The following is a 23,866-nucleotide window of genomic DNA, read 5'->3' as shown; positions in this document are numbered from 1 at the left end:
TACTGTACCACCACAGCACTCTGATATTAATACACGGTGAATTTCATATATACACTTTTTAAACATGAACAGTATTGAGCAGTTTTCTTGCAGCAGGACAAATGATAAAGTTAATGGCAATTAAGTTATGGATTTTTAGCATTAAAACAGACTAAGCTTATGACAAATACCGTAACAAATACGGGTGTGTGCATGTGTGTGTATACAGACTTTCATATATCGATTTTTCAGGAGATACAAGGCTGCTTAAATGAACACAAATTATAGGTGGAGTTTCAAAACAGTGTTTCAGTTAAATGGGGGAGGGAGAGAGAGAGTCTTCTAGTGCAGGTGTGTGTTATGGAAGGGTGTGTCTAACAAGGGTGCCTTGGTGTCAGCAGTAAAAACACGTAAATGAACCCATGGGTGCCAATGCATAGCAATGCTACAGCCTGCAGCTCCAGAACTTCCTTCCAATGCTTTATACAGAATGATATCCTAAGATTGGTCAAATAAGATGCAGCTGAGGACTAGAACAGTTCCTACAGGCACCTCTGGAAACTCTGCCATATACTGCATCTCATCAGTGATGTTAAACTCAAAATCCAAATATGTCAAGTCCCACAAAGCAAAGAAAATGAAATGTCTCATGCTCATCACCAGCCTGTGCACTGGCCTGCATTTCTTAGTTGGAGAAAGACAGCTGGGATCAGAGGAAGTTGGAGCCATTTTAAAAGCTTCTGCTGACACCACCACCACATCAGGCTTGGGAGTCTCAAAGTTAAATGCCCACTCTTGAAAGCTAAAAGATGTAGTCGGCCCTTTTTAGGGACCACAGTAATACATTTTCCCCAAGCTGCTTTAGCAGTTTCCTTTGGGATGTCAACCAAAGGAAGTACCACCCTAAAGGATCGTTATGCAAACCTAAAAGCCTTCTGCAGCAGCCTATGAGAAAAGGCTACTGGTTCAGCAGACCATTCTCCCCACCTGTCATATTGGTTACAAACACTTTCTAAATCGGACTCATCTAGGGGAGTTTGCTTTTTCCCCATCATACACATCTGCAGTGAGACTCTGGAGGGTACTCTAGGTTTTTCCTCTTTTGCAGAGCTAGCTGGGTTTCTTTATGAAGGGTGGCAGTCTCAAGAGATGAAACAGCCTGCCTTAACTTGCAGGTCTCTTACTGGGAGGTTACACAATTGTCATGGCCTTTTTGACCTTCTGTTGTGCGACAAGCTACAGGACCAAGGAAGGGCTCAGAAGTAGGATGTTCCTGCAGAGGAAGTACCTGTATTGGGACTGTAATGTACAGCATCGAGATATTTTGCAAGACTGTTTGCTAGTTTGACATAGATGCATCAGTGTGACTTGGCACTGGAAACCCAGATGCCAAGTCAGTTGGGCAACACTTGGCAGTAATTAAAAAAAAAAAAAAAATTGCTGCCAAGAACAATGGTGCTGACAAAATTGTAACAGAGGTGATATCCATCTCAAAGTACTAACAAATCAGCACCCGACATCAAAATAGGTCTCAATGTTGGGATCAACAGTCAGGACAAAGGCTGACATCCTCAAAATTAGTACTAGAAGGAGGGAATGGATTACCAGTGAGAATAATGGAGGCAATGTAAGATGTGAAAAAAAGGAAAAGCCAGGTATTCCTATCTCCCAAAAATGAGGTAAGGGAGTAGGCATTACAGTGCTTTGCATGAGTTCTCAAAGGGGTCTTTGCTGGCATGTCATAAGTGATGTCAGAACTGGGAGGGAAGGAGGCAGCTTTCCAGGTAAGTTCATAGGCAAGTACTATGCTAGTCACTGTAAGCTTAGTTAATTTTCATTTAATGCTTGAAAAATATGTCCCATTTGGTATAAAACTTGGCCCTACCCATCCTGTGGTTGATGAATTATAGCCTACCCCTGCTGAGAATAACTGCAATTATATCATAGACAATTTGATGGGAGCCATACATGGGATAAGGCAATTAGCACAACATAATATTCCTCTCTAACACATGCATGCTTAATAATACGTAGGACTGATCTCAGCAGCCTGTATCCTACCCAGATAATCAAGGCCATCTGCAGTTTTACAACAACCCACAACTATCATGCTGCTGCTTTTATTAGTACCATTATATGGCTTTTTCTCCATACTCTGCCCCATTTAGACATTTATTTATTTAACATTTGTTTACCAGGAAAGTACGACTTGGAACAAAGTCAAGTTTCAGCGGAGGCCTGGAGAGAAATGCTCCAGACGCACGTCTTTATGACGTGGGAGGAAACCAGAGTACCTGGAGGAAACTCACACGAATGCAGGGAGGACATGCAGACTCTGCACAGAAGGCACCCCAGCAGAGAACTGAAGTGGAGAACCTCTTGCTGTTAGGCAGCAATACAACCACTGCACCATCCATACCAGATGAACTAGAAACATTTTACGCCAATACCTCTGGAAGTACTTCAGCCAGTGTTTTCTCATCATTATCTGTGGAAACTGCTATGAAGCATCAGAATGCCTTCCCTATAAATTCCCTTATACTCGCATATAGTACTGGGTGACTTTGTACAACTGTGCCCTGCAGCCTAGATACATGCCACTGTTTTGCCCATTTCCTCACTAGTGTTGCATTCCCGTTAACCTCATGTCCACTGGAAACATACACAGCATTTTTCCCTTATCATATGGTTTTCCAACATTTCAAGAAACGACAGAGTACAAAGGATTAGTCCAGATAAAATCACTTTAGAAAGCAGATCTAGGAGACTCTGATACCCCAACCCTGTGGAAGGATAAAGACCTATTGTTGAAGTTTCAAATAGTTTAGATGGACAAATGTTTTTCTCGTCCATCTACCTTACTTAACTGAACAAACTATTTGAAACTAATTATTCTGCCTCACCAGGTAACTAGGATGCTGCTACCAAAATGTCACAAAACAGAATATGTCCATAAAGGCCTAGCTAGGTCACTATTCAAAGTCCAATGTAGCTAGACACACTATTCAGAGCAGCAGAAGAGAACTCCCTTAGTAGCTCAATGTATGTACAGCAAAAGTGCATACATAGCAAAGAAAATTTTAAAAGTGCTAATAGATGCATCAGGAGCAAGGAAAATCACAAAGTACTACTTAAAGGACTAGAAAATATTACTATATACCATAAGCTGAATACCTATATCATACATTATCTCGCAAAGAAAAAGTAAATTTAAGTTTATCAGGGTAATAGACCAAATCGCAGACAGCTTGCAGGCACAGCTTGGGAGAATATATTTGCAAGAAAATAACATTTGCACATGTATTCACGGTAGTGAAAAATGCAGAAGCCTTACAGCTGCTAAATATAGACAAATCATCAGTCTGATATAAATGCAATTTAACAGAAGATAGATACATTTAGAAAAAGGCGAGTATTTAGGTCAAGTGTCCAGCAGTAAGGCATCTGCAGGGGTTTTTGTTTTTCATAAAACAAACTCTGAGCCGAGCTCTGAAAGAGAGGAAAAAGATATTTCCTTTAAGTTGGTGGGGAAGAATTCCCAGAGTTTAGGGGCAATAATGGAAGAGCCGATTACTACTGACAAGTTTGGAATGTCTGAAGAGATGCAGTACCATGGGCTATAGAAGATTAGTAATTTTACCACCAATGGAAACTGAGGAATGTCTTTTAAGTTTTTGCCACTTTCAATACAAACATACATGATTCTCCATTTTTACCTTATCCACCTCTTTCAAGGCAGCATTCTAAATGCTGGAGCTAGTGCGGAAGAATCTGACTAATTTGGGGGAAAACATTTTCTCTTGTCTAGGGTAATACCATGATCTTTTCAAACTGTATATTGTACATCATAAAGAACAGTTGTGTAAGTCCTAATTACATGTAACAGTAGACGTTCAAATTCCTCAGTGGCATTTTGGGTCATCTGCTAAGGTAACCCAGTATTGACCAGCTTTCAAAAGCTAAAATTCCCTCCCTCTCTCTTCCTGTGACAGATGATTGGCTGAGCATTACCAGGAAAGAAGCTTCCAGATGTCATAGGAAGCGAGTTGGACTTTTTCACTTCCATAAAGGAGAGGAAAGTACCTGAAGTCTGAATCATTTAGCAAGAGTAAATTCTCCACTAATCAGAATACTATATGAAAAACAAATCCAGTTTAAAAAAAAAAAAAGGCTAAAAAGAGGATGAAACCCACCTCAGCTATGCACAATCTGGGGGAATGGTTGGTTGGGTGCTTCCTCTGAGGAATATGAAAAATACACTGTTACAGATAAATAGGACTTGTATGACTGTACTATGTTCATATTTCCCACTGCCTCATTGGTACTTTGGGTAAATTCCCAAAGCTTACCCTACCTGTGAAATGGAAGGATAAGAATCCAGGAGTCCCTGGAGAATGGTCCTAGCAAAGCTTGCTATGGACCTTGAAACAGAATCCATTTTGTAATGCTTTGTGAAAGCATGAAGAGAGGACCAGTTTTACTGCCTTTAAAATGCTTCTACAGTCCGTCCCTTTCCAATATGCCATCGAAGAGAAGAAGACCCTATCAAGTGAACCCTTTGCCTGGAAAAGATTTACCATGGTACGAGTAACTAGAAACAATAGTAGAGGACAACCATTGTGAAAGAGTTTGCTTACAAAGGTTGACTTTTCTCAGACCCTGTATAGGACACAAATAGCTGTGCAACATTCCAAAAGGGCTTTGTTCTGTCAAGGCAGTACCTGAGCTATCTGTGCGCAACCAAGGCATTTAGAATATTTTCTCCCTTGTTTTTGGATCAGGATAGAACACAGATTGATGGATGGATTCAAGTTGAATTCAGAAACAGCTTTAGGCATGACTGCTGGATTAAATGTGCAACACAACCCTGTACTTGTGAAAAACCTGACAGGGTGGCCCACCATGACTGTGTCCATCTCAGAGACTCACTTTACAGATATCAAAGAAATTAGTAAAACGGTCTTCCAAGTAATGAACTGTAAAATCAGCCTAGGGAGGCAAGTTCAACAGGAGGCATGGTCAGTTTTTCAAGAACAAAGTTGAAAGACCAAGGAGGAGGGATCTGTTTTTGAGGGGGTCTTCACATGCAACATTCAATCCATAAATTGTTCATAGGTATTTACTAGGCTAATGATCACAAGGGCTTTTTTAAGCCTAGCCATGCATCCCAAATCTCTGACACCCTTGATAAGTGTAGGCATGGGCCTAGGAGATGAACCATTTACAAGTTACCTGTTTGCATTAGAGACACAGGTGCTAAACCAGGGATGAATTTCCAGTTTCCCATCCAATTGTCCAAGTTGCACTTGAATTGGGTTAGGCAGGAACTCTGTTTCACATGGATAAGGAGCCTGTTCCCTAGATGGGGTAGTCTCTGGAATACAAACTTATGTCGCCAATAGGTCCTATTTATATCACAGGCAAGGTTCAAGTCTTTAGAACGGGTAATTCTGGTACTGGTTGTTTTGTGGATATGCAGGAGGTCCATTAGGAGTGAGGTCTGACAATGCCCTATATGCCAGGTATAGATCTCCCCTCCAAAACCTGTAGGAGACAGGATACAGGGATTAGGGTCTTGAGGTGGTCTGCATAGGCATATTATTTGCGTCCTGTACTCTTTTAGTGTGGAACCTCTGTGGACGACCACAAAGAGATGAAAGAGCGGGGTCCGTCAGACAAGCTCATAATGTCCACAAAATGCTCTTGGAGATGATTTGTCATATGCTTCCAACAAAATAGCTCATGCAAATATTTCAAAACTAGAGAGGTCAAAACCCTTTTCGGACCTCTGTAATTGGAAAGGAAAGTACAGTTGTGTACACTTACCATAAATGTAGATGTTAGAGTGTATTCACTGTTGCAGTCATTACAACTGGGTTATCCTGCTGGCAGGCTGCCCTCAGTCGGCCTGAATTCCAAAGTCTTGGTCCGGCGTCGGTTGCTGTCACCTCTTCCCTGATGTCAGAGTGTCAGGGGTATAAATGATGCAGCAGACGTCATTTTCTTCAGCTTTTCTTGCCCCAGATGTCAGGTGCCCCCAAAAGTGTAGGCTAAACATATGTTAATAAAACATACATGCACCAAAGTATATTTTGTCTTCATCTACAAGCAAATACACCACATAGGTTGTACAGATTAGAGAAGTACAGATAAGTTCCAGCAAAAGTAAGGGGGATGGCGGGTGGGTAACCTGGACTGCAACAGTGAATACACTCTAACATCTACATTTATGGTAAGTGTACAGAACTGTACTATGTTCTTTGTATTTCAATGCTGCAGTCATTACAATTGGGTTGAATCCCAAAGCTGTGGTGGGAGGCTGGAGCTAAACAGCATTAGGGGCAGCTATGAGGCCCTGCAGAACTGCAGTGGCAAAGCCTGCCCTGGACTTAGAGTGAAAATGATAGTGCCTTGTAAAGGTGTGCAATGAACTCCAGGTAGCAGCCTCTAAAATGTCTTTGGTTGGTACTCCCCTGAGGAAGGCTGCTGAAGTGGCTGCTGCTCTGGTTGAATGAGGCCTAATGCCCTTAGGCACTGGCTTGTCATGTTGTGAATAGCAGAAACGAATGCAGTGGCCTATCCACTTTGAAACGGTCTGCTTTGAGATAGCCTTTCCTTGTGATCCTGCAGCATACGCCACTAGTAAATGCTCTGTCTTTCTGAAAACGGTGGTTCTGTCCAAGCAGAATCGAAGCTGTGTATGTCCAAAGAATGCAGAATTCTCCCCCCCTTGTTCTGTGGATTTGGATAAAAAGGTTGGCAGATGAATAGCTTGGTTAAGGGCCACAATGGACACTACCTTAGGCATAAATGTCAGGTTTGTCCTCAGAGAAACCCTGTCTGGATAAAAAACGATAATAGGTTCCCACAGCCATGAGTGCCCGTAGCTCTGAAACTCGTCTTGCAGAAGTTATTGCTAGGAGCAGAGCTGTTTTCCAAGATAAAAACTTTATATCAGCTGTAGCGGCTGGCTCAAAAGGAGGCAAGGTGAGTTTTTCCAAGACATAGTTGAGGTCCCATGCAGGTATTGGTGATCTCCTTGGAGGCCTTATGTTTTTGGCTCCTCTGAAGTATTGCCTTAACAAAGGATGAGAAAAAGATTGGTGGCTCTGTACTGTAATGAGCCAAAATGGCAGAGGCATGAATTTTAATTGATGAAAAAGATAGGCCTTTGTCCAGCATCTCAATTAAATATTGCAAAATCTGAGGGATATTTGGTACAGCTGTGTCAATTCCTTGTATCTGGTTCCAAGCACAGAATCTGTTCCATTTTTCAGCATAAGATTTTCTAGTGTTAGGCCTTCTGGCCTCTAATATGACATCCATCACAGCTTTAGTGAGAGGTGCATTTTGTATGACTACATTATCCGTCATGCTGCCAGATTTAAGGTCTTGAGTTGGCTGTGTAGGATCTGATTGTTTTGTTGAGACAGTAGATGAGGTATATGAGGTAAGGTCCAAGAGCCAGGCATTGAGGCAAGTTCCTTAGGATTGGATACCAGTACTGCCGGGGCCAGTCTGGGGCAATCACTATCATCTTTGGCTTCTCTTGTCTGACCTTTAGGAGTACCTTTGGGAGGAGAGGCAGTGGAGGGAAGGCATATACTGCTAAGTTTTTCCAGCTGAAAGATAGGGTGTCCACTTTCCATGCTTGTCTGTGATAAATCCTTGTGCAGAATACTTTTAGTTGGTAGTTGTGAGGAGAGGCAAATAGATCTATATCCGGGCATCCCCATTTCCTTGTTATCATGCTGAAGACTTATGGATTCAATTTCCACTCGTGGGGATCCAGGAGGTTTCTGCTTAGTTCATCTGCCAGAGTATATGTCTTTCCCGTCAGGAATTGTGCCTGTAGATGTACTTGGCAAGTCAATGCTGTGTCCCACAAAAAGTCATGGCTAGTCTGCAAAGGGGTGTAAGAATGAGTGGCTCCCTGCTTGTTTATATACCACATGACCGTGATGTTGTCTGTCTATCAGTAGTTGTCCCGGATGAAGTAGGTCCTTGAAGGCTGTCAGGACATTCTGGACCGCTAGCATCTCTTTTTGATTGATATGCAGATGCATTTGGTTTGTGGACCATGTGCCTTGAATACATCTTCCTGCCATGTGGGCTCCCCAGGCATAATCTGATGCATCCATTGTTAATGTCTGCCTGGCTGGGGGTAAAGTGAATGGCTGTATTGGTTCTGGTGACAAGCCTTCGCCCACCATCACTTTTTAGGTACCACTGAAGTTTCCTCATATGCAGTCTTGCATATGGAATTAGTAGAATGCAGGATGCCATGAAGCCCAAAGCCTGCAGATAACTGGGCCTTTGTTGCCAACTTTTTGAAATAGGTAGTCAGTTGCCTTTGTTTGTCTGGCGTGAGAGAAGCCATCTGTGAAGTTGTATTTAAGCTTGCACCCAGGAATATTATCTCGAGAGGGTACTATTTTTGATTTCTTTTCGTTGACTGTGTACCCTAGGCTCGTTAAAAATCTCCTTCCAAACGCCAGATGCTGTAGTAGAATGTCCTTGTTCTCTGCTTGAATGAGGCAGTCGTCCAAGTAAGGATATATTTGTATTCCTCTGTTTGCAGAATGCAATTACTGGTGCCAGGCACTTTGTAAAGACCCTGGGCGCAGGTCTAAAGTCACAAGCCAAGCCTTCTTGCCCAGTATGGGCAGAAGCTGCTGTAGAGTCAACATTTTGAATTTTGGTATATCCAGGTATGTGTTTAGTAAAGATAGGTCCAGTATTGGCCTCCAAGCCATGTCCTTTCTTGGTACCAAGAACAGTCTTGAATAAAATCCCTGACACTGCTCTTGCTATGGTACTCGTTGAATGGCCCCCCATTTCCATGAGGGATGAGATTAGTTTTTGTGCCTCTGACCATTGATTTTTTGGCAGGCCTGGACAACCATGTGCCCTTGGCAGGGTATGGAAGTGAAACCTGTAGCCATGTGACACTATGTCTAGGACTCATTTGTCCTGGGTTATGATGTGCCAATTTTGAGAAAAAAGTGCTAGTTTTCCCCCTAAAGGTGCTGCCAGAAGATAAGTGCTTGGCGCATGCAGGGGGAAGTCATTGAGACTGTTTCCTGTATGGCTGTGATTTGTCTTCTCCACTTTTGGAGGTAGAAGCACCCCATTGTTTTGACCTGTACGAACCTTGTGGCTGGGATCTGCCCCTTTGTGACCTGTCTGACACTGGAAAGGACCAATTCTTTGTTGGCCAGTGTCTGCTAAATCTTGGGAGGCTGTACTTATAACAAATCCTTGACCGTTTGCATAGATTTTGCTTTGTCCTCCATTTTCTTTAACATTTCTTCTGCCTTAACACCAAACAAGGTGTCATGCTGTAATGGAGCATCTAATAATTTTGCTTTGACATGATCAGGCAAATTTTGTTCCTTTAACCAAGCATGCCTCCTAATGACAGAACCCATAACAGCGGCCCTACAGGAGGCCTCCAGAAAATCAAAACCACATTGCAAAGTATGCTTTCCAACTTGTTCAGATGCATGCAATAAATCCTGCATTTCCTTGTTTTCTGCACATTCAGAATTTAAATCAACATTTTCTGTTTAAGCAGTGACATAATATATTGCTGATATTTGAGCATATGAAACTGGCAATTTAAAGCCCTTATAACCAAGGTAGCAGAAGTGTAAATCTTTTTTCCCCCATCTATCCAGTGCCCTAGAATCCCTGTCAGAGGGGGTAGGGGGTTTTGCAGTGGAAGCCTTGATCCCTTTGGGACCCAGAGAAATAGTTTCTGGGTCAGCAGTAGGGTTTTTGAAAAGGAATTTATGAGAGTCAGGAACCCTGTAGTATCTATCCGGCTTAACAGGAGCTGGAGGTAAGGAGTCAGGGGTCAGACTAGACTCTGAAAAGACATCATCCACAATGTCCAACACAAGTCTCTGAGCCTTTTTTTAGATTCTGAAAAATCTTGGCTCTCCCAGTGGAGATGTTCCCTCATGGTATTCAAGGTTTCCCCAAAAGAGTAGTCTTCAGGAGGAGAAGCTGAAGAGATAGATTCTTCAGCATCAGAATCCTCATAGGGAGGAAGTGAGTATTCCTGATCAGAAGAGGAATCAGAAGAAATGGAAACCCGATCTGAAGATTCATAGTCTGTCTCTTGCCTAGGCCTTTTATCAGGAGGGGGATGGGAACCCCTGATCAAAGTAATCAAGTTTTCGGCCATTTTGAGCATCTGTTTTTTGGGACTGGAGGCCTGTCCATGAGGCTGTTGTACTTGTTTCTTTGTCTTTAAAGGTGCTTTAGTCTTTGCCTTTGAAGTTGAAGTCGTTTTAATGTATAACTGAGTAGGTCTGAAAACATCCTCAGAAGCCGATGCCTGCTCAGCGGCTCTGGACCCATCTGAGGGGATAGGGTCCAATACCTTGAGTTTCCAGAGGCCCAGTCGATTCCATGTGGGAGTCGGTAGTGGACTGCGGCTCTAAGGTAGCGGGCGTCAGGGGCTGCAAAGGCACCTCACTGAGAACTGGTGAACCGGCGACTGACTTAGAAGCCTAGTCTGTTTTGGACCTCGGTTGCCTGTCCTTTTCTTTTTCTCTGCGTTTCTTATGAATTCCGGTAGTCGGATGGCTATCCGATGGCATTGTATAATTAAATCTTCTGCCAAAAAAGTGAAATGCAAAATCGTACCGACGCTTAATAGTGCATTAGTTAAATCTAGCACAAAACAGACAACTAGAAACGTCGTGGTCAGGGCCTAGGTAAGGAATACAGTAAGAATGAAAATCCTTATGAGGTATTTGCTTCCCACAAGAAATACAATTATTAACTTTTTCTGACATCGGTCTGAAGCAAGAAAAAAGTTTCCCCAACGGGGTACTTAGCTGCTGATGAAGACTTCGGATCTGAAATTTGAACACGAAAATCTCAGGAGCCGGCCGACTGGCACTTGCGAACTGCTTCTGCTTCGTGCAGCACGCGGCAAGAAAGACTGAAGAAAATGGCATCGGCTGCATCTTTTATACCCCTGACGCTCTGACGTAAGGGAAGAGGCAACAGCAACCGACGCTGGACCAAGACTTTGGAATTCAGGCCGACTGAGGGCAGCCTGTCAGCAGGATAACCCAATTGTAATGACTGCAACAGTAAAACACGAAGAAATTCTGCTTAGAAAATGTCCTTCACTTGTAACCATAAAATGTTATAGTTGCAGGCTTTCTTGCCCCCTTCAATACCTTCTGCACATCCAAGGAACAAATGTCTATAACAGGGGTGTCCGACCTTTTCAGTTGCAAGGGCCGCATTGAGTCAACAGAAATGGTCTGGGGGCAAACGGCAAGTGAGGACAAAAAAAAAAAAAAAGTACCACAGGTATATGCGGACTAATACAGAGTAGACACCCTGGCAAACCCTCAAGTACTTATCTACAGCAACATCGCACTGAGAGATAGCTCATGTTCATGAGGCACGGTATCCTAAAACACATGGTAAATGGATTATTGCACCCTGTGGCTGTTAGATCTGGTTATATCTACCTCTGACATTATGGAAGTCTTCACCTTGGTGAGGGAACTCTCTTGGCTGAAGATAAACTGGGATAAGAGAGTCTACTTTTTCCTGTTCTCCAGAACTCATTTCTATGTCTACGAAATATGGCTTGCTTTTTGAGGAAGTAACACATCCACCTTGGAATAAATATATAACCTTAACTTGCAAACTTAATTCAAAACAACATCAAACCCTTAAAAGCGGAATGTAGAAAAAAGATCTGTCAGTAAAAATCTTTGTATTTTTATTCATATCATGTGCACTTCAAAAGTTTTCCATAAAAAGCTAATGGTTTCTAGTAAAAAGGTGGTTATGTAGTTTCTGAACTTCTCACGTATGCCAAATCATCTCTGGCAGTCCAGGTTCTTTCTACATTAGACAAACACTGGGAATAGTGACAGAGAAAAACAAAAGCTAAAGATAACCAGCCCGGTGCTGCTTACAACATGCAACAAATAGTAACAAGATGGCACTACAGCTCTCAAGTGTGTGTCCTCTAATTTTCACAAAGCTCCCTGATTTCGACTCAACATGTTGTGAATGCCTTCCTAAAATTGTAAAAACATGGAGAACTACAGTCAAAATTTTAGTAAAGTGGGTTTTTCTCTGGGTGTTCTGTTTTCCCCCAACATTCCAAAGACATAGTAGGCGGATGGGGCAGTCTAAACTGGCCACTGATGGTGGTATGGAGGAACAGACGCAGCAACGCTTAATGGAGACAGTTGTGAATACACTGTGTGACAGAGCCTGTAAATGTCAAACAAACTGAAAGAAGTGTCCTGAAAAACAGTACTTGTGTTTTTGTATTCAGACTGCTTACATGTGCACAGTTAACAAGCATCGGCAAACTAACTACCAAAACAAGCACTGGAGTTTAGCAAGAGCCCACACATGCCCCACAAGCATCATTCCAGAGTTTTCTATAATTTTTCAAACTGGAAGGAAGGCATGAGTAATGTACAGAGAAAATTGTGGAAACCCAGTCGTGGTACACTTCTGAATGTTAACATCAAAGAATATGCAACACAAGGTAGGCATTTGTGATAGCACTTGGCAGAATCCCTCTTCTAAAGCTGAAATCTCACAAATAATGTGAAAACAATGGATCAGGATGGGAGTTTTTTTTTTTTATAAGACTTATATAGCTTAGCTTACCTTTTACTGCTGTAGATGTAGTCAGTGTGTAAAATAAATAATAAATCCAGTTTCTTCGCCGCGATCTCACTCCTTCCTTCAGCAGTTTACCACAAATGAAAAAAACGACCGAACGGTGTTTTGGATGCGCATACCAGCTGAAAAAAATGTGAAAAGGTAATTGCATGCGCAGAATAGCTGAAGGACGTGAAAACACACGGAGAAAAAGTAAAATTTCAATTTAATGGGAGAGCTCTTCTATAAAGTATCACAGCAGAATGATTATGCTGTCAGTTGCAGCTTCTCCAAATTGTGGTGTACCATCTACCCCTGATGCTGTATGAGCAGATTCAGTCTGTGTGGAAGCTTGTGGTAATTGCTCTTAGTCAATTCCACTAAAAGGAGAAACATTGGGCCAAAAGGGGGTTTATCCACAATGATCTTTGGCAATTCTTTAGGAATAACTGGAAAGGGTGGAAATAAACATGGATACTCCAAGACCATGAGAATGACAGTGTGTCAGTCTTCCATGTATGGCTGCAAGGATGCCGTGAACAGAATTTTCTCAGTTGTCTGTTTTGAAAACAGATTTACATGAGGTGTTCCACACATGTGGATCAAGTCCTAGAAACCCCACCCCCCACAGCTTCCACTTATGAAGGTCTGCCCAGGACCTGCTTAGTCTGTTTGCCATTGTGTTTTTCTCTGACAGAATGCAAAGGCCTGAAAAGTCAGAATGATGTACAGCTAGCTCCTAGACCATTCCTAACTAGTAAAGATAGTATGACCTTGTAACCCCCTTGCTTGTTCGAAGTACCACATCATGGTAGTGCTGTCTGTGACCACTAGAAGAGAAGAGGAGAGAGTCCAAAAGTGGTGAAGAAGTCAGAATCACTGCCAGCATATTTTACATTTATGTGCTTTGGTGTGTCCAAAGTACCCACCAGCCTTGCACTTGAACTCCTATAGACATTACTCCCCATGTAAAATCTAGTGTGTCCATCTAAACAGATCTGGACTGGGATCTGAAGACAGACAGGGAGCCCTGGACACGAGAGATAGTCGATCCCTCCACCACTGCAGTTCCCCATTTCACAAATCCCATGACCAGTACCAAGAAATCTCAAGGAATGAAGATGTTGGGTCCAACAATTCTTCAACTACGAAATAATATTTCGTATCTGTAGTCTGGTTAAAGGTATCATGAAGATCATTGATGCCATGAAGCCTAGAATTTTGAGGAACTCTCTTGAAGCCACTTCTAGAAGACAGAGAACCCAGAAAATTCTTTGATAAGTGAAAACTCTGTCTTCTGGCAGGAAGGCCATCATTTTTACTTTGTTTTCTAGGAGCGTTGGATAGACAATCTATTGCGAGGGTTTGAGGAAGGACTTCTAAAGGTTTAATTTGAAGCCCAGATGTGAAAGGAGATGCAATATTTTCAAAGGACTCCAAGCTACTGGACACAGGATCTGCACAAATTTGCAAGTCTAAATAAGGTAAAATGTGGATGCCTAGGGGTAAGATGCAGCCGACGCAATTTTCTTCAGTTTTTCTTGCCCCAGATGTCAGGTGCCCCCAAATAGGTAGGCAATGCACATTGCTAATAAAACATACAATAAAGGTAAAAACAAAACCTTCAGTTACCAGCAAATACACCACATAGATAGTATAGGGTTGAAAGGTATAGATAAGTCCCAGCTAAGAAAGAGGGGGTGGCGGGTGGGTAACCTGGACTACAGCAGTGAATACACTCGAACATCTACATTTATGTTCATTGTGTTTCACTGCTGCAGTCATTACACTTGGGTTGAATCCCAAAGCTGAGTTAGGGTGGCTGGTTCTATAAACGATTTGGGGTGGCTATGAGGCCCTGCAGCACTGCAGTGGCAAAGCCAGCTCTGGATCTAGAATAAAGAGGCAAGTGGTAATGCTTGGTAAAGGTGTGCACTGAACTCCAAGTTGCAGCTTCCAAGATATCTTTGGGAGGTACTCCTCTAAGGTAGGAGTTGAAGTGGCCGTTGCCCTGGTGGAATGTGGCCTAATGTTACTAGGTACAGGTTTCCCATGCTGTGTGTAGCAGAAATGGATACAGTGTGCTATCCACTTTGAAATGGTCTGCTTTGAAATAGCCTTTCCCTGTGATCCTGCAGCATATGCTACAAGCAATTCCTCAGTTTTTCTGAAAGCTTTTGTTTTGTCCAAGGAGAAACGTAACTGTCTGTGTATGCCCAAGGAATGCAGAAGTCTCTCCCCTTTATTCTGGGGTTTTGGATAAAAAGTTGGCAAGTGGATAGTTTGGTCAAGAGCCACACTGGATACCACCTTAGGCATAAATGAAGGGTCTGTTCTTAAAGAAACCCAGTCTTAGTGAAAAATGATGAAAGGCTCCACTGCCATTAGTGCCTGTAACTCCGAGACTCTTCGTGCTGAGGTTATTGCCAGAAGCAGAGCAGTTTTCCATGATACATATTTTAATTCTGCTGAATTGGCTGGCTCAAAAGGAGGTAAAGTTAGTTTTTCCAAGACAAAATTGAGGTCCCAAGTTGGTGTTGGTGCTCTCCGGGGCGGTCTTATGTTTTTAGCCCCTCTGAGGTACTGTTTTAGCAATGGATGAGAGAAAATAGGAGATCTGTGTTGTAATGAGCCAAGACGGCAGAGGCGTGGGTCTTAATGGATGAAAAGAATAGTCCTTTGTCCAGCATCTCACTTATGTATTGTAATATCTGAGGAATACTTGGGACAAGAGGGTACAAGCTTTGAGCCTGGTTCCAGGCACAGAATCTTTTCCACTTTTCTGAATAAGATTTCCTGGTGCTAGGCCTCCTGGCCTCCAAAATGACATCCATAACAGCTTTAGAGAGAGGTGTTGTCTGCTTGACTAAGGAATCTGCCATGCAGCCAGGTTTAAGGTTTTGAGCTGACTGTGCAGGATCTGGATTGTTTTGTTGAGTCAGAAGGTGCGGAGTTTGAGGTAAAAGCCATGGTGGGCCTTGAGCCAAGTTCTTTAAGATTGGGTACCAGTGCTAGCGTGGCCAGTCTGGGGCAATCGGGATCATCTGTGGTTTTTCTTGTCTGGCTTTTAGGAGTACCTTTGAAAGGAGAGGCAGTGGTGGGAAGACAAACTTTTAGGCTTTTCCAGCTGAATGAGAGAGCATCCACTTTCCATGCTTGTGTGTGATAAGTCCTTGTGCAGAATTTTTGTAGTTGGCAATTCATTGGGAACGCAAAAAGAAGCAAGTCTGGGCAACCCAATTTTTGCGTTATCATGCTGAATACTTGTGGATTTAATTTCCACTCGTGAGGATCCATGATGTTTCTGCTTAAGTCGTCTGCCAGAGTATTTTTCTTTCCTGGCAGGAATTGTGCTTGCAGATGAACTTGACAGGTTAGAGCGGTGTTCCACAAGGTCATGGCTTGTCTGCATAGGGGATAAGAATGAGTGCCCCCTTGCTTGTTTATGTACCACATAACTGTGGTGTTGTCTGTCTTTAATAAAAATTGTCCTGGATGCAGAAGGTCCTTGAAAGCTGTTAGGGCATTTTGTACAGCTAACATCTCTTTTTGATTGATGTGAAAATGCATTTGGCCTGCGGCCCACTTGCCCTGAATACATTTTCCTGCCATGTGTGCTCCCCAGGCGTAATCCGACGCATCTGTTGTTAGTGTCTGCCTGGCTGTGGGGTAGAGTGAAATGCTGTCCTTTGTTGAGATGACATGCCTGTGCCCACTATCGAAACTCCTGTTGTAGGCAGGGAATTAGTGGTATTACTGCTTCCAAACTGTGACGGTGTTGAGTCCAAACACTTTTTAGGTACCATTGTAATTTCCTCATATGCAGTCTGGCATATGGAATTAGTAGTATGCAGGATGCCATGAATCCCAAGTCCTGCAGAATTTTTCTTGCAGGGAGTTGGGTTTTTGTTGCCATCAATTGAAAGTACTGAGTCAGTTGTCCTTGCTTGTCTGGCGTGAGATAAGCCATCTGGGTTGTTGTATTTAAGCTGGCACCCAGGAATATTATCTTGTGAGGGCACTAGTTTTGACTTCTTTTCGTTTACTGTGTACCCCAAGCAAATTAGCAACCTTTTTACAAATGCCAGATGCTTTAAAAGAATGTGCTTTCTCTCTACTTGAATAAGGCAGTCGCCCAAGTATGGATATATTTGAATTCCTTTTTGTCTGCAAAATGCAATTACTGGTGCCAGGCACTTTGTGAAGACCCTGGGCGCAGTAGATAAACCAAAGGGCAGTGCAAAGAATTGGTAATGCATTGAACCAGCTATGAATCTGAGGTATCTTCTGCAATTTTGTCTGATGGGGACATGCAGGTATGCCTCTTTGTGGTCCAACGTAACAAGCCAAGTCTTCTTGCCCAGCATGGGAAGAAGCTGCTGTAGTGTCAACATTCTGAATTTTGGAACATCCAGGTAAGCAAGTAGAGTAGAAAGGTCTAGTATGGGTCTTGTCCTTGTTCCTGTTGTGGCACTTTTGAATAGCTCATGTCCATGAGGGCTGTAATTTCTTTTTGTACCTCTGTCCATTGATTTTTTGGCAGGTTTGGCATTCCTTTTAGCCTTGGTAGAGTGTGAAAGTGGAACCTGTAACCTTGAGACACAATATTCAGAACCCATTTGTCTTGGGTGATTATAAGCCAATTTTGAGAAAAAAGCGCTAGTTTTCCCCCTAAAGGAGCTGCCAAAAGGTAAATGCTTGGTATTCGAATGGGGAAGTCATTGGGACTGGTTTCCTGTAAGGTTGTGACTTGTCTTCACCTCCTTTTGGGGTTGAAGCACCCTACTGTCGTGGTCTGTAAGAGCCTTGGGGCTGAGATCTGCCTACTGGGTGTCTGTATCTGCCTGACACTGGAAGGGACCATTCTTTGAAGGCCAATTTCTGCTAAATCGAGGTGGCTGTACCTGTAAGAAATCCTTCACTGTTAGCATAGATTTTGCCTTATCCTCCATTTTCTTTAATACCTCTTCTGCCTTAACACCAAATAAAATATCCTGCTGTAAAGCAGCATCCAGTAATTTTGCCTTAACACGATCTGGTAAACCTTGTTATTTTAACCAAGCATGCCTTCGAATCACAGATCCTGTAACTGCTGCTCTACAAGAATCCTGTAATGAATCAAAACCACATTGCAGAGTATGTTTTCCCACTTGTTCAGCTGCATGCAATAAATCCTGCATTTCCTTGTAGTCAGGATGTTCTGAACTTGTAATCATTTTCCGTTTTAACAGAGACATTAAATATTGTTGGTATTTAAGCATGTGAAACTGGCAATTTAAAGCTCTCACTGCTAATGTTGCAGAAGTGTAAACTTTCTTCCTCCATCTGTCTAATGCTCTAGAATCCCTGTCAGAGGGAACTGGATTTTTAGCCGTGGAAACCTTTCCCCCTTTGGGACCCTGGGTAATAGTTTCTGGGTCAGCAACAGGGTTTTTATAAAGAAATTTGAGAGAGTCAGGGACTCTGTAATACCTGTCTGGCTTGACTGGAGCAGGGGGCATAAAATCAGGATTTAAACTGGATTCAGAGAACACATCATCCACAATATCAAACACTGGCGGAATAGCAAGGGGCCTGTGCTGAGGCAATAAAAGAAAGTCTCTGAGCCTTTTCTTGGATTCGGAGTAATCCTGGCCCTCCCAATGGAAATGCTCCCTCATGGTATGTAAAGTTTCCCCAAAAGAATAATCCTCAGGAGGAGAGGCTGAAGTAATTGATTCTTCAGCATCAAAGTCCTCATAGGGGGGTAAAGAGTATCCCTGGTCTGAAGAGGAATCAGAATAAATGGAAACCTGTATCCTGCCTAGGCCTTTTATCAGGAGGGGGATGGGTACCCCTGATCAGAGTAATTAAGTCTTCGGCCATTTTGAGCATCTGTTTTTTTTTAGGCATCGAGGCCTGTCCAGGTGAATGCTGTACTTGCTTCTTTGTCTTTCATGGAGTTTTAGACTTGGCTGTAGTGTTTATGGCAAGCTGTGAAGGTCTGAAAACACCCTCAGAAGCAGATGCCTGCTCAGCGGCTCCGAACCCATCTGAAGGGTTAGTTTCCGCAGGCCCAACACCTCGAGTATCCAGAGGCCTAGACATCTCCACGTGGGATTCAGAAGCGGCCTGTGGCTGTGAGGTAGTGGGTGTCAGGGGCTGCAAAAGCACCTCACTGAGAACCGGCGAACCGGAGACTGGCCTAGAAGAGGCTTCATCGTCAGTTTTGGGCCTCGGATGCCTGTCCTTATCCTTGTCTTTGCGTTTTTTGTGTATTCCGGTCGTCGGTTGTTCTGACGGCATGGTATAATTAAGCCTTCGACCAAAGTAATGGCGAGCAAAATCAAACAGACGTTTAATAGTGCATTTGTTAAATCTAGCACAAAACCGACAACTAGTGATGTCGTGGTCTGCTCCTAGGTATGGAATACAGTAAGAATGAAAATCCTTATGAGGCATTTGCTTCCCACAAGAAATACAATTATTAACTTTTACTGACATCGGTCTGAGGCAAGAAAAAGTTTCCCCAACAGGGTACTTAGCTTTATTGAAGACTTCGGTTCTGAAATTCGAATTGAAAATCTCAGGAGTCTGCCGACCGGCACTTGCCAACTGCTTTTGCTTCGGGCGCCGCGCGGCAAGAAAGACTGAAGAAAATGGCTTCGGCTGCATCTTATATACCCCTGGCGCACTGACGTCAGGGAAGAAAGGACAGCAACCGATGCCGGACCAAGACTTTGGAACTCTGGCCGCCTGCGGGACCGCCTGACGGCAGGATACCCCAAGTGTAATGACTGCAGCAGTGAAACACGATGAACATCCATGTATGGGAACACAACCACCAGAATTAAACGTTTGCCGAATATGCTTAACCAAGGAAACCTTAACAGGCCCGTAACAGTTCTAATTTAATCATCAGCTGTACGACAAAGCTTCTGTTTCTTTTTCTTGTAAACCTCACTACTACATAAAATATATGGGGACAAAGTATTATTTTCTGGCAAGGGTTCTCTTATCAAGGGTTTGGCTCTTCCATGCCTGTGCCAGGTACTGGAACAGCCCAGGAGGTTGTCTCCAAACCCCATTTCATACCTGCCAGCAAAGCTACACTAGAGGTAGACAGGCTCTGTGGGCTGAGCAGTGGTCCCAACAGAATCACTGACCATAGGCCAAGGCACATTTTTTTTCTTTTTAGGTGCAACAGGATTTGATGGGGGAAGTGTTACCAGATAAGGGAGAATACACCAGCAAGAATAATAAACTGACAGTACTAGATAATGTATCACAATAAGTACTAGTTTCTAGTAATTACTATGTCCCCACACAATTTAAAATCTGCCAAACTAAGCTCTTCTTTTACAACTGACAGAAGTTAAAGAATTTACAGTACACAAAGTCCAATCACGACAGTAACCAAAGTGCCAAAAAAGAAGTTATGCACTTACCATAATGTTCCATGTGAGAGTTGTTCATCTCGCCTTCATTCTTACAAATGGGTTCAGAGCCGATCACTCGGCTCTGAATCGGCCGCTTTCAAAAGCTCGAGGTTTTTGAGTAGCTTGAAGCCAAGTCCCTATCCCATGATGTTCTCTGCCTCACCTCAGATCTAGTTTGCTGATCCCAACATGTACAATAAAAGAAAAACATGAACATTACTCCAGCTGGAGTAAGAAATCCTATAACAAGACCCACCAGACCGCAAAAACTCTTACTTGTTCTTCGAGAAGCCTGGAGGGGGAAGGTGGGTGGGAATTTAAGAATGAAGGCAAGACAAACAACTCACATGGAATGTTATGGCAAGTACATAACTTCTTTATGTGAAGTTGTTCAATCTCGCCATTCATTCTTACACATGGGTAGTGTCCCAAGCACCATTCATCCTGGGTGGCTCACAGGAGTATATTCCTGAGGACAGTGGAACCAAAGGAAGCCCCTGTCCCTGGAGGCCTTATCTAATTTGTAATGTGTAATGAAGGTATGTGGCTTAGACCAAGTGGCAGCTGCACATATATTGTCCAACGGCTGTCTAGCCATATAAGCTGACCTAGGAGAAACAGCCCTAGTGGAATGCGCTTTCACGCTATGTTCCAACGGCTGATTCACGGAAGAATATGTGAATTTAATACAATCAGTCAACCATTTGGAAAGAGTAACTTTTGACACCAGTAGCCCTTTCTTGGTATCAGCATGAGACAAAATGTTGTTCTGATTTTCTAAATTCTTTTGTTCTAGCCAAATAAAATCTGAGTTGTCTGTGAATATCAAGTTTATGCAACATACACTCTGACTTGTTGGAATGGTTACTGAAGAAAGTTGGAGTTTAACAGTTTAATTTAGATTAGCCTCCGAACATACCTTTGGAAGGAAGGGTTAGTCTGGAGCGACACTCTGTCAGGGTTAAAAATCAAATATGGGGGTTTAATAGATAAGGCCTAAAGTTTGGACACCCTACGTGTTGATGTAATGGCCACCAAGAAGATGTTTTTTTCCAAGACAGGAATTTTAGTTGGCAGGAAGATGCATGCTCAAATGGAAGAAGAATAATCCTACCTAGAACAAAATTTAGATTCCAGGGAGTAAAAGGTTGTCTGTCTGGTGGTCTAAGATGTATGGTTCCTTTTAAGAAGGCTCTACATAACCTATGAGACATAAGATTAGAACCTTCCAATCAGAGGTGAAAATCAGAAATTGCAGCTAATTGAACACATAAGGTAGCAGCAGCAGCAACTTTACTAAAAAGCTTAGTCAAGAACTTTAAAATGCTAGCCATTGGGGTGACGTATGGGTCAATATCATTTTGAGAAGCCCAGAATACAAACAACTTCCATTTGCTGGTGTATAACATTCTGGTTGAAGCTTTATGTGATGATACAAGGATATGCTGCACCTCCAAGGAAAGATTTTGGGGCCTGGCTATGTTGGAAATCTGAGCAGCCAAGCTGTCAATCTGAGGAAATGAAGTGAAGGATGAAAAGCCCCTGACGAATATGTCAGCAGATCTGGAACTGGGTCCAGAACCCAAGGTTCCTCTAGTTGGTAGACTCTAAGGAAGGGGAACCAAATCTGTCAAGGCCAATACGGGGCTATCAGAAATAAAGTCCTCCCCCCAAGGCTTTGGCTTTCTGCAAAAATTTTGGAATCAGGGTAATGCGTGGAAATACATATAGGAGTCCCAGGAGCCAAACATGTACGAGAGAATCCCTTGAGTTTTCCCCTGGTGGGGGATTCAGGGCAAAGTAGCTTCTGCATTTGGCATTCATGTGGGATGCAAACAGGTTGCAGCAAGGCTGGCCCCATCTGCAGAAAATAATCTCCGCTACGTCATCTTTGAGGGACCACTCGTGCGGCATCAGAATGGCTCTGCTTAGTTTGTCCAGGATCACGTTGGATTTCCCCGGGATGTGCGTCACTATCAGAAAACGTCCAGTGGATTACCATCCACTGCCCGACTCTTAAGGCTTCTTGACACAGGGGATAAGACTTTGTTCCCCCTTGCTTGCTGATATACTAGACTAATGACATGTTGTCGGTCTGAATTGCAATCATTCCCAGAGGAAGAGAGTCTTGGAAGAACTGCAACGCCAAAAGTACTGCTCTAATCTCCAGGACATTGATGTGCAATTATGCCTCTGTCTCGGACCAGGAGCCTTGGGCTGTTCTTCCTTGAAAAAGCCCCCCTCCCATCAGAGAAGCATCCATGGTCACCGTGGCTGATGGCGGGGAAGGAACAAATGGATGACCTACTGTTACATCATGGATGGTCAACCACCACTGAAGATCCTTTTTGCATGAATCTGTAATCATTACCAAGAATGACATCGGAATTTGTTGGTAAAACAACTGGGTGAAGAGTAACCAGTGAAGTACTCATGTGCATATGCCCTAGAGGAACTGCTATGAGAGTTGCTGCCATAGTACCTAGTAGTTTCAACACTTGAGAGCCTGGTACTTTTTTGTGTGTCATAATGTCTGATGCCTGTTGTCGAAGTGTGACTATTCTTTCCAGTGACAGTTTTACCATGGCGGTGGTGGTGTCTAAATCTGCTCCGATAAAGGAGATGCACTGCGATGGTGACAACACAGACTTGTCGAAATTTATAGTAATTCCTAACTGAGAACACAGAGTTTGATCCCTGGACTGAACTAGCTGATGCCTGGAGGTGGCGGTGAGGAGCCAGTCATCCAGGTACGGAAATACTTGGAATCCTAGACGCCTCAGGTGAGCCGTAACCACTGCCATGCATTTGGTAAACACTCTGGGGGCTGTTGTGAGACCAAAGGGCAGTGCTCAGAACTGATAATGACTGGCTCCCAGCCGGAAACGCAGGTGATCTTTGGATACTCTGGCCATTTTGATATGATAGTACGCATCCTTGCGATCTATACAGCACATCCAATCGCCTGTTCCTAGAAACGGAAGAATCAACTGAAGCGTGACCATCTGGAACTTCTCCTTTACAAAAAAGTGTGGAGTCTGCTGAGGTCCATGATGGGCCTCCAGTCCCCTGTTTTCTTTGGAATTAAAAAGAATCTGAAGTAGGTTCCGGATCCTATCTGGTCTGCTGGGATTGGCTGGATGACTTTTCCAGCAACCTTTGAATCTCTATGGTTGCTTGATCCCTGAGACTGGATGGAACGTCTGGGATTTTCATTCATAGAGAGGGAGGTTCTGAGAACGGAATGACATAATCCTCTGGTAATAATGCTTTGTACCCAAGAATCTTTTGTAATTTTTAGCCAGGCGTCTGGATACAAAGACAAGCAACCCCTGACTGCCTCCAGAGTAGGAGAGTTGGGTCTCCTTTCAGGAGCACTGATAGGGCTTGCCAAAGAACTGATCCCTATCGCCCTGGTTTTACAGACCCCCTCTGCCACCTGGGTGGTGTGTCTTCCATTATTACCCCCTCCTCTGCTCCTGGAGGGCGTTCACTACGTGTGTTCTGAAAGGCTCCTTGGGACTTGCGGAACCACGTTTTTCCTCCCTTTTGCCCTTTGGGGTAAGGTCTAGTAGGGGGTGGAAAAACGGACTCCTATGGCAGATAAGAGTCTTTCCATCTTGTTCACACCTAGTGAGGGTCTCCCTGACTTTAGGCCCAAAAAGGGACGAGCCATCACATGGGGTATTAACGAAGGAAGACCTGAAGGCTTCCACAAAGGAGCATAAGTGCATACAGGAATGTTTCCGAAGAGCTATTGCTGAATCCCCTGCCAGACTCATGCCATCAGTTGCATAAGAAATTAG

The 23,866-nt window shown here is 43.3% G+C and overlaps 1 protein-coding gene across 1 annotated transcript in view; it reads right to left on the bottom strand.

Moving 5' to 3' along the window:
- The window catches only part of SPG21 (SPG21 abhydrolase domain containing, maspardin), a gene marked incomplete in the record, with an annotated part of 640,586 nt that overhangs the window by 333,305 nt on the left and 283,415 nt on the right, over positions 1 to 23,866 (bottom strand).

The sequence above is a fragment of the Protopterus annectens genome, chromosome 7.part1, assembly GCF_019279795.1.
Source record: "Protopterus annectens isolate FY-2018-M chromosome 7.part1, PAN1.0, whole genome shotgun sequence".
Lineage (NCBI taxonomy): Eukaryota > Metazoa > Chordata > Ceratodontiformes > Protopteridae > Protopterus > Protopterus annectens.
Note: the sequence above shows the minus strand (reverse complement) of the source record. Positions and strands in the feature narration are given on the sequence as shown.